General features: G+C 40.3%; 1 protein-coding gene across 4 annotated transcripts in view; it reads left to right on the top strand.

Annotated features, from left to right (window-relative positions):
* The first annotated feature begins 3,908 nt into the window (after window positions 1-3,908).
* Window positions 3,909-11,240, top strand: part of MAP2 (microtubule associated protein 2) — a 299,075-nt gene continuing 291,743 nt past the window's right edge. For 3 of the 4 annotated variants that reach the window (XM_040228647.1, XM_040228625.1, XM_040228620.1), the window contains exon 1: window positions 3,915-4,192. The gene's annotated coding sequence lies outside the window, so the exon portion shown is untranslated. Of the gene's footprint in view, window positions 4,193-11,240 lie in introns of all 4 variants that reach the window. The other variant, XM_040228612.1, reaches the window with a different exon arrangement.

Genomic DNA, 11,240 nt, shown 5'->3' with positions numbered 1-11,240 from the left:
AAGTCAGTTTCTTTCTTATACACAGCAATGAGCAATTTACATTTGAAATTAAAAACACAGCATTTACATTAGTGCCAAGAAAATAAAATACTTAGGTATAAATCTAATAAATTATGTATTATGAGTAGATTCAACATTGTCATGATATAGTTCTTATCAACTTGATCTGCAGATTCAATGCAATCACAATCAAAATCCTAGCAAGTTACTTTATGGATATGGACAAAGTTAATCAAATTTTGTTATGAAGAGTAAAGAGACCCAGGATAGCCAATGTATGTTTGAAGAACAAACTTGGAGGACTTACACTATCTGACATCAAGACTTAGAAAACTGTAGTATTCAAGGCAGGGTAATAGTGGTAAAGGAGCAGACAAATAGACCAATGGAACAGAAAAGAGTCCAAAAGGACTCACACAAATATATTCAATTGACTTTTGATGAAGACGTAAAGGCAATCCAATGGAGAAAATACAATCTTCAACAAATGGTGCTAAAACAACTGGATATTCACATGCAAAAAAAAATGGATCTAGACAGAGACCTTGCACCCTTTACAATAATTAACTCAAAATGAATCATAAAGTGACTATCTGTGTCCCTCCAAAATTCATATGCTAAAACCTAATACCCAATGAGATAGTATTGGGAGGTGGGGTTTGGGGTGGTGCTTAGGTCATGTAGGTGAAGTCGTCAAGAATAGGATTGATACTTTTGTACAAGAGGCCCTAGAAAGCTCCCTTGCTCCTTTCACCACGCGAAAACACCATAAGAAGGTGTTATTCATGAGGAAATGGGCTCTCCCCAGACACAATCTGCTGGCATCAAGCTCTTGAACTTTTCAGCTTCCAGAACTGAGAAAAAAGTGTTGTTTATAAGTCACTCACTTTATGATATTTTTATTATGGCAGCCTTAATGGACTAAGAATTAAACGAAAAACACAAAGTTATTAAACCGTAAAGATAATGCAAGAGGAAATCCTCGTAAACTTGAGTCTGGCAATGCCTTTTTAAATACAGCACTAAACGCTTGATTCATGAAAGAAAAATTGATAAGTTGGGCTTCATTAAAATTAAAAAGCTTTGCTCTGTGAAACACACACCCTGCTAACCAAAAATAGAACATTTCATTGGTAAGCAGAATGACATAAAATGAAGAAGCAACTGCCTTAGGACGCAGCTTGCTAATATATGCACAGATCCTCACAGACAAGAGTTTAAAGCCATGGGGGCTTGATGGAATTTGGTGGTGCCATTCTCACTGCTCCGATCTGGCTGCAAAACAAATACAGAACGCTATTTTGTCATTTTTTTTTTCTTTTTGTAAAAGCAAAAACCCTCCTTGGATTTCTTTCAGTTAGTGAAAACATATACTAGTGTAGATCAATAAAAGATCAATAAAACTTTGCAGCAAAGTTTTAGAAAAGAGGGGAATCCCTGTATTGGGAAGTTTGTACTTCCTATTCAGTTTTTTGAAATGTAAAACTGTTTTGAGAAATAAAAATCTATTAATAATAATTTTTTTAAAAACCCAAGGAGACAAATTGAGACCTATACCATGTTCATGGATTAGAACAGTCAGTAGTAATAAGATGGCAATAATGCCAAAAACTGACCTATAAATTGAACATAATTCCAATTAAAAAACCATATTATTTTTATAGCAATGGATAGGGCACCAAAAATATGGAAAAATGCAAAGTACTAGATGATTCAAAAGAATTTTGAAAAAGAAGATTCTAAGACTTGGCAATACATGACTTCAAGACTAACTGTAAAACTAGAGTAATCAAAACAATATTTTGGCTTATAGACAATGACACGAGGGAGAACTGTGTTCAACACCAGAACACAATATCTTTTTACTTTGAACTCAGAGTTGATGTGGATGCAGGGGAGTTCTACCAGAAGTGAAGGAAGGTAGAAGGAGCACCACTACCTACCTTGGGATGTTTTTCTTGCACAGAACTAACAGGAACTGAGAAATAATAATAGAAGTAATAGAGGATTGATGACACACTCTCAGTGAACATTTGCAGCTTTGTGCTAGGGCATGAATGTCAACTTCTAACGCTCTAGTAGGATTCTTACTCCTTCTTTCCATCCATATCATTTAATAATCCCCTAAGACCTCCTTGACTCATTGGAAAAGACCCTGATGCTGGGAGGGATTGGGGGCAGGAGGAGAAGGGGATGACAGAGGATGAGGATGAGATGGCTGGATGGCATCACCGACTCAATGGACATGAGTCTGAGTGAACTCTGGGAGTTGGAGATGGACAGGGAGGCCTGGTGTGCTACAATTCATGGGGTCGCAAAGAGTTGGACACGACTGAGCGACTGAACTGAACTGACTGAAGACCTCCTTATTCTTAATCGGGCCAGTTTCTGAGGAGGAGTCCCAACTCCTCCAAACTCCTTGTTACTTGGTATGCCCTGACACTTCCAACCTCACTGTGAGCATTGGGACATGGAATGAAGCTGGACAGAGGGAAGCAATACACAGAACATGGGGTGTGATTTTCGAGACCAGCGTTTCAGATTTTGCTCGGTTTTGGTTTCTAATCTTTACAGTGTCTCATCATTAGGTCTGTTTTTCAACCTGAAAATTGAGGAATTTGGACCAAATGCCTAAGAAATCAACCCCAAGGTTCTATGGTTTTATGATTCTATGGATAATTTAAGTGACAAAACCAAATTATAACTACTGTTGAAACTGCACAGATCACACCCCACTATCTTGGTAACCTTCTTAGCACTCCATATAGAAGCCAGAAACAATTGTAAATTGCATCTTACCTCTCTTACTTACAATGAAAAGCTGTTCTATGATTATGAAGATTCCATGGTAAAGAATTATGTTTTCTCAGTTGGCAATATTTCTTTCAAAAGTATTTAGGAGGTAATTCTTTTAAATGGTGACATTTCAAGGTCAACGTTTTTTGTGCTAATTCATTATTCTTGTATCATTCTTCATATTCTTCACAGACTCTTTTCATTATCTAATTATATCCTCATATTAAAAATGCCAGAGGCATAGGGCTAACACTTTTTAATCCTTATTTGACACAGTCATACATGAGATTTATTCTAAATAAACTGACCCTGGAACTTGCATTTGGCTATTTAGAATGTACTGTTGTTGAAGGCAAGTATTTTTTGGAGGGGGGGAAGGGAGGGGAGTTCTGTTTTATTCACTGATGTTTCCACAGTGCCTAAAACAGTGCCTGACTCACAGCAAACTTAATACATATTTGTAGAAGGAATAAACGAATGAACAAATCTGATTAGTGATCGAACGGAGGTCTAATAATTCTCTAAACCCTCAACCCTTGTTCCTTTAGTACTGATAGGAGTTATTCTTTGTCCTCATGCTTCCCCCCAATTTTCCTATCTATTCTGGACGCAACTGTCTTGAGGTATGTGGAGGCAAGGCCAGGGAGCTCTCTTCACTGAGAGGTAAGCGGAACTCCCACCGTCACAGTGATGGAGAAGGGAAAAGAGAGGCCTCTATGGGGGACTCTTCTTTGAGAGACTAAAGCTGACGCCACCTCCCCCTTCTCCTCGCCCCAGCCACTCCGAGTTCACCAAGGACATCAGAAAAGGGTCCAAATGGGTCCCTCCGTCCCAAAGGTGCTGGTCTCACTCTGCTTCTGGTGGCGGAGAAGGCAGGGATTCTTTAAAGGGGGCCCCCACAGTCCCAAGCCCGAAGTGGCTGGAGTTTGGCCCTCGCTCTGAGGCTGCTACCCTCGCGGTCCCCGCCGGACGGCGGGCCGACAGCTGCGGAAGGCGGGGCGGCCGCGCTCCCCTCCAGGACATTGTGGCGGTGCCCGCGCCAGCCCCGCCTCCGCCGCCGCCCGGGCCGCCGTTCGGGCGGGGCTTGTGGGGGGCGAGGGGCGGGGCCTGCGGAGGGCGGGGTGGCCGCGGGGAGCCGGCGGCCAGGGCGGCGCTCAGACTGGGCCGGGAGCTCCGGCTGCGCGGGCTCTCGGCGGCCGCGGCGACAGCATCCTCCACCGCCTCCTCTCTTTCTTTTCTTCCCCTCCGCTTCTTTCTTTTCTTTCTCCTTCTCCTTCTTCTTTTCCTGCCCTGTCCCACCCCCCCCACCCCCCTGCTCCTTCTCCAGAGGACCTTAGGTCCTCAAGTCCCTGAGCGGTGGCAGCGGCGACTGAGGGTGCATCGTTTCCGCGCCCAGGTAAGAGAGCAGTTCCCCACCTCTGATTCAGTATAAACGTGCTTCTCCCTTCTCCTGCCTCGCCCACCGTGTGGAGGGAGAAGGAGCCCAGGGAAGGAACGGGGATGGGAAGGGATTTGTCCCATCCCGTGTCTTGGGAGCAGGCACAGGTTGGTCCAACTGTCCCCCACCTGGCGGCAGCTTCAGGCCCGGCCTCTCTAGGTGTAACTACTACGCAGCAGGGGACCAGGGCTGTACCTGGGCTCTGGATTTGGAGAAGGGTGTGTGACCTTGGTAGGTACCGCTTTGAAGCGCACGGGAACTTACATCGGTTTAAGATACTTGTCTTTAAAGCTAATATTACCTGAGCTGGGGAAAGATAGACAAGGAATTATACTGGGGTAAAAGAGAATTTCGAAGTAGAGGTTTTTTGTTTAGGTTTTCTTTTGTTTTTGGTCCATCGAACTGCAGAGAACTGCACACTGACGGATGAGTAAGTTAAAGAAACCTTGTCAGTTCGAAATCATTTTCCTTGTAATTGTCCCAGACACAGCTGGAAGAGAAAGATTGACGAATGTTTATAGTTTTAGGAAAATGAAAAATTAATGTCTGGTCTCGATGGAGGGCGGGATACGAAAAAATGAGTCTGGATGAGCTTGAACGTCTACATAGTCTTTCTTTTTAAGAGATGGGAGTGGGAGGCAGCATCTACAGTTCACCAGTTTTTTTCTTTTTCTTCTTAAAAGGCGTTTTGGGGGCTGCAGTGTTTGGTGTCTTCCTTCTCCAACTTTATCTTTTGTTTAAGGATGAAAATTTAAAGAAAGAGTGTTTGAGAGGAGCCAGGAGTGGGTATGTGTGTGTTTGGGTGTGTGTAGGGAGGAGAGGGTAGTAAAATGGATGGGGTCAGAAAAAAACATCCTTGAAAACTGGAAATGGATGTTAATACTGCCTGGCATCAGGGTTTGGGGATTTTGTCAGAAAATTAAAAAGCTTTCATTAGCTACAAGCCCGTTTGTAACAGTTGCTGGATGCCATCAGCTGGAAGCCCTTAGCATAATGATTCCAGGACATAGACCCTTTATTACTGACTCAGTGTGAAGGGTTTTTGTTTAAATGCACACACAAGCATGCACAGGCATATGGTGGTACACACCACAAACACACACACACATAAACACATTCGCACGTATAATATATACCTAATTTTGCAAAAGAGAGTAGTACTTAAAAGACGAATCTTAATGTTTATCCTTGAAGGTTTGGGGATTATGGTGTGAATCAAATTTGTACTGCAGAACAAATAAATATATGTTGTTGGGTAGTATATAAGTTTGGATGTGAGGCAAAGGAATTAATGAATATCAGTAAGGTATTAAATGTCAAAAATATGATTTATTTTGAAATGATTGGTCTGGGAGAGGAAATGACTGCTAACTGAAATTGAGGTTTGCAGCCGCAGTGAGGCGATGGAGAACAAAGCCTTTTATGTGAGCCATGTTATGCAAAATGTCCCATGCTTGAGCGGCAGGTACCAGCCCAGTATAACGCATGGCTCTGTAACCCTGTCATTTCACTGTGGGCAATTATAATTTTTTTGGCAATGAAAACAGATTAAATAAATAAAAGCTCTTTAAAATGCCCAAGAGGAAGATTATAGCCTTTCACTTGAATGTGACACAAAACACCCATTTAGCTGGTCAGTTGCTACGTATTTTGGTAGAAATCTTTATGACTCTGTAAAAATATCATGGGCGTTTCAATCACCCCCTGTGTTTCATGCACAGAAACATTTCCTTCCCAAGAAAAGGTGAAATGCATTTTTCTCTTTCAATAAAAAGTATTGTTATGTGTGTGTATTTTAAGGTTGATTTCCTGATAAATTTATCTGATTATCATACCTTTATATCTGGAATCCACAGTTTGCATTGAGCAGAGCTATTGTGCCATTAGGATTAGTGGTACGTGCTGTTTGCCTGTGCTTTATTTAATTTCAATTTTTAGTATTTCATAATATGCTACAGTATTATTTAATTTCCTAAAGGTTTTTTTTCCCTGTAAGCAGAAAATCGCTTAACATACATCTGTAGATCTGAGCAATTAAAAATTGAGCTTCCTTAAAAAAATTTTTTTTTATACATGAATGTCCATTTTCTCTGTTTTTCTCCTCTTTTCCCTCACCTCCATCAAATAACCTGTTTATCGTGACTCTGTCTATGCTCCTTTAAGCTTCTAGTTCTGTCTAGATTGTGAAGAGCAGAGCAGCTTTCTCAGGAATTTCGAATTTAGGATGTGTTCATTCTCTGTAGCAACTCTCTTAGGATGACGTGTTTACAGCACCTTCTCAGGGAGGAGAAGGAGAAAGAATGTGCTGACAGAGCCTGACCCAGTGAAACTGGCACAGCCATTACCTCATCCTAGTAGCTACTTCAAACTCATTGAGAGAGCAAGCACCCTCTCAGTGGAAACCAAACACCAGCAGCACACCCTCCTAATGCAGAAGCCTTTCGCTTCCCACAGCAGCCTTACTCTGTTGCTCTGCTAAGGTTAAAGGGATATTTCCTCTTTTACATATTTCTTTTCAAGGATCTTGAACTTGGTCATAAATATGCTGCCAGAAATGAAACCTGGCACAGCATCCCCTAAACCTGAAAGAATAATTTCATTCCTTTACCACTTTTGGCTTAAAATCAATTTGCAGATTTTCTAAACACATCAGAAGGGAAAAGGAAGAAGAATGCTTATTGGCATATATTTGCATGTTTTCTTATGATACACATTTTTTGGTAAAATTTTACTAGCATCTAGATAGCAGACTGGATTGCTATGCTTTTGAAAAATGGGGCTGTGCTCTTGGACTTTAAAATGCCATAGTTACAACGTTTGCTTAGATGCACATGACCGTGTGTACATCCTTAAAACATTCATTGATGTCCCCATAAGATTGAGGGTATGAAACCAACTTGGAGATTTTAGTATTCAAGTTGATCGCTTTGTTTAATGAATTCCTTTCAATGCTTAATTTCCTCTTGACAGATTAAGATAAAGAATCTAAAATAACAGTTGCAGTGGATAATAACACTACCTCCAGAACAATGTCATATTCCTTAATCCTAAAAGCAGTCATTTAGGTAAGTTATTAGTAATGCATTAGTGAATGTTACTAAAGATAATATTCTGAAACAATTATAAACTCTTATATCTCTGGTATATCAGGTAAAGATGTCATTAAGCTCTTTGAGTCATGTCTGATTCTCTCAGATATGTCTGTCCTTTTGTACTTCAGTTCTTTCTACACCTTTCTTAATTTGATCTGCTCAATCTAAACCTTCTTAAGTGTGAGCAGTATTTTGATCATTTCACTGATTTTTTTTTCCTCTCCTTTCATTCTGTTCTTTGTAATCTCTTGTTTAAATGTAGTCTTCTCCAGGCATTTTGTCTTCAATACTGTTACTCTTATTACAAACAGCCTTTACTCTTCACTTAGGAGAGCATTTATTCCATCTTATTTATTTATTTGTTTTGTTAGTTCAGTTCAGTTGCTCAGTTGTGTCTGACTCTTTGAGACCCGATGGATCGCAGCACACCAGGCTTCCCTGTCCATCACCAACTCCTGGAGCTTGCTCAAACTCATGTCCATTGAGTTGGTGATGCCATCCAACCATCTCATCTTCTCCTTCTGTCTTCTGTTGTCACCATCTCCTCCTGTCTTCAATCATTCCCAGCAACAGGGTCTTTTCCAGTGAATCAGTTCTTCAAGTCAGGTGGCCGAAGTATTGGAGTTTCAGCTTCAGCATCAGTTATGTATTTTGTTATGTGTCTATTATATTTCTACTGGATGCAGAATATCTTCCTGGGGACTAAGTGTAGAGACACAAAAAGTACTACAGGGCTCCTGACTTTAAGAAATCTTCAAATAAAGTTAGAGGAATTTGTTTCTTTTGTAATGGGAAATAACTAAAAAAATAATATTTAAATGAGCAGTTATTGTATTTCAGATATGGGACACAAGGGGCTGCACATGGGGACAGTTGTGTCCCAAACCTCAAAGGCAATTTTTTGTGTATCAGTATGTAAATGTCCTAATGTAGACCCTGTATACCTAACCTCCTTTTTTCATATATGTATTTTCTCTATATAATTATATATAGAAGGAGAAGGAAATGGCTACCTGCTTCAGTATTCTTGCCTCGGAAATCCAATGGACAGAGAATCCTGGGGGCTACAATCCACCACATCACAAGAGTCAGACATGACTTACCTACTAAACAACAACATATATAATTGTATAAATATTTGTATATATATAAACTGGGGCTTCCCTGGTGGCTCAGTGTTAAAGAATCCACCTGCCCAATGCAGGAGACACAGGTTCAATCCCTGGGTTGGGAAGATCCCCTGGAGAAGGAAATGAAAACCCACTCCAGTATTCTTGCCTGGAGAATTCCATGGACAGAGGAGCCTGTTATGTTAATAGGCCTTTTAGAGAAAATAATTAAGCTTCTAAGATCACAAAGCTGGACTTCTTTCTTGCTTTTTGTTCTTCCTTTCCTCTTCACCCATTTTCCTTCCTTCCTTTCTTCTTTCCTTCCTTTGCTCTTTGCTTTCAATTTGTATTGGCCAAAAAACAAAACAAAACACCAATTTTTAGAAAATAGAACCTGCCATTTTTATTGTAATCTATTTTCCATTATATCTATATTTCTCATTTAACATACACTTTTATGCCAACTTCTCAGGGCTTCATCACTGTCTCGGTCCTTCCTTTGATCTTGACTTATATATACTCTGGCCTTGAACAAACTTTTCCTTGTATACCAGTCTTTGATCCTGTTTCCTTTCTCTGGAAAGCCTTTCTGAATCAGGAAGAAAAGTTACTGCCTTGTGTCTTCCCATTATTTGCACGCAAGCTGACCCAGATTCCCTTATCTTATAGACAGTTGCTTATCCCAGCTGTGTTCTTACCAGCCTTCTTCAAATGACTTGAAAAAGGTAAACGTGGTGTAGCTGTACAACCTACCGCTTCCAAATGAAAATTTTGATTAGCTAACTGTATTTTGTTGTTTTATTCACCTGACATCAAATAAAATGGAAACTGATTAGTAAAGTCATCCGGGCTTTCCTCGTGTCTCAGAATCTGCCTGCCAATACATGAGATGTGGATTTGATCCCTGAGTCAAGAAGAACCCCTGGAGGAGGAAATGGCAACCCACTCCAGTATTCTTGCTTGAGAGATCCCATGGACAGAGGAGCCTGGTGGGCTACAGTTCATGGGTCGCAAAGAGTCAGACACAACTTAGCGAAAGAGCATGCACCCACAGTAAAGTCATTATCTGTCAGGAAGTCCACTGTCTTCATTTTATGCTAGTTAACTACACTGATGTTCCCTTAAGTTGAACTGAATTAATTTAATTTTAAATAAAATATCCCTAGTTACATTGCTGTGTACAGCGTTATCATTAGCCATCTTGAATCCATTTCTCAGTGATCATAAAATATAGTGCTTGAATGTCCATTAGTATATTTCATTGCTTAACTATCTAGATCTCCTATATTTAAAGCAAGTGAAAGTGAAGTGAAGTCGTTCAGTCGTGTCCGACTCTTTGCGACCCCATGGACTGTAGCCCACCAGGCTCCTCCGTCCATGGGGTTCTCCAGGGAAGAATACTGGAGTGGGTTGCCATTTCCTTCTCCAGGGGATCGTCCCAACCCAGGAATTGAACCCACGTCTCCCACATTGCAGGCAGACGCTGTAACCTCTGAGCCACCAGGGAAGCCCATATTTAAAGCAAACTTATAAGTAAATATACAAACTTGCTCATTTAGTTTGAGATAGAATATTCATACTGATAGAACATTTTATATTGCATTGAAGTATTAATGGTTTATTGTTGCCCATGTTGTATTGTTATAACAGTTGCAATAACACTGTATTATCTTGCTAATGGACAACAGTGAAATTATATAATAAAATGGTATGAGAAAATGTCTCCTAGTTTTATTGACTAGGAAGCATCACAATTAAATAATTCTCAGCTTTGAAATTGTATTACTTTATTTGGGTATTGTGCCTCTCAAAGTTGTAATTTAGTCTTTCCTTTAAACTGTGTTTTTGAACAAAACAGTATTTTAAACAATAAACTGCCCGTTTTTCTGGTGTTTATGAGACCACATTCCTTTGGCCCACTTTGAAAAAAAGAAGCAAAAAAAAAAGTTTTTAGGATCAGTAGTGCATTCTTTTTATGTTAGTGTCATCTAGTATAGCTAGGAAAAGATCTGATTCTGTAATTTACTACACATACTTATTATATCATTTGAATGAAGAACTGCAATCTGTGGCATACAAATCTTTGCTATATGGAGTCATAATACCTGTAACAACCTATTAGTCCATGAAATTTGTTCACTTTGTGTTTTCCAAAGGGCTATCTTAGTGATATTTGTGTTTGTGTATGTAATAATCACAGGATTGTTGTTCAGTTACTAAGTCATGTCCAACTCTTTGCAACCATGGACTGCAGCACGCCAGACTTCCCTGTCCTTCACTATCTCCTGGAGTTTGCTCAAACTCATGTCTATTGAGTCGGTGATCCATCCAACCATCCCATTCTCGGTCGCCCCCTTCTCCTTCTGCTCTCAATCTTTTCTAGCATCAGGGTCTTTTCCAATGAGTTGGGTCTTCTCATCAGGAAGCCAAAGTATTGGAGCTTCAGCTTCAGCATCAGTCCTTCCAATGACTATTCAGGACTGTTTTCCTTTAGGATTGACTGATTTGATCTCCTTGCAGACCAAGGGACTCTCAAAAGTCTTCTCCAGCACCACAGTTTGAAAGCATCAGTCTTCTTTATGGTCCAACTTTCATATTTGTATATGAAGAATTGATGCTTTTGAACTGTGGTGTTGGAGAAGACTCTTGAGAGTCCCTTGCACTGCAAGGAGATCCAACCAGTCCATTCTGTAGGAGATCAGCCCTGGGATTTCTTTGGAGGGAATGATGCTGAAGCTGAAACTCCAGTACTTTGGCCACCTCATGTGAAGAGTTGACTCATTGGAAAAGACTCTGATGCTGGGA

Source organism: Oryx dammah, unplaced genomic scaffold (genome assembly GCF_014754425.2).
Source record: "Oryx dammah isolate SB20612 unplaced genomic scaffold, SCBI_Odam_1.1 HiC_scaffold_27, whole genome shotgun sequence".
Taxonomy (NCBI): domain Eukaryota; kingdom Metazoa; phylum Chordata; class Mammalia; order Artiodactyla; family Bovidae; genus Oryx; species Oryx dammah.
This window is presented reverse-complemented; position numbering and strand designations above follow the sequence as displayed.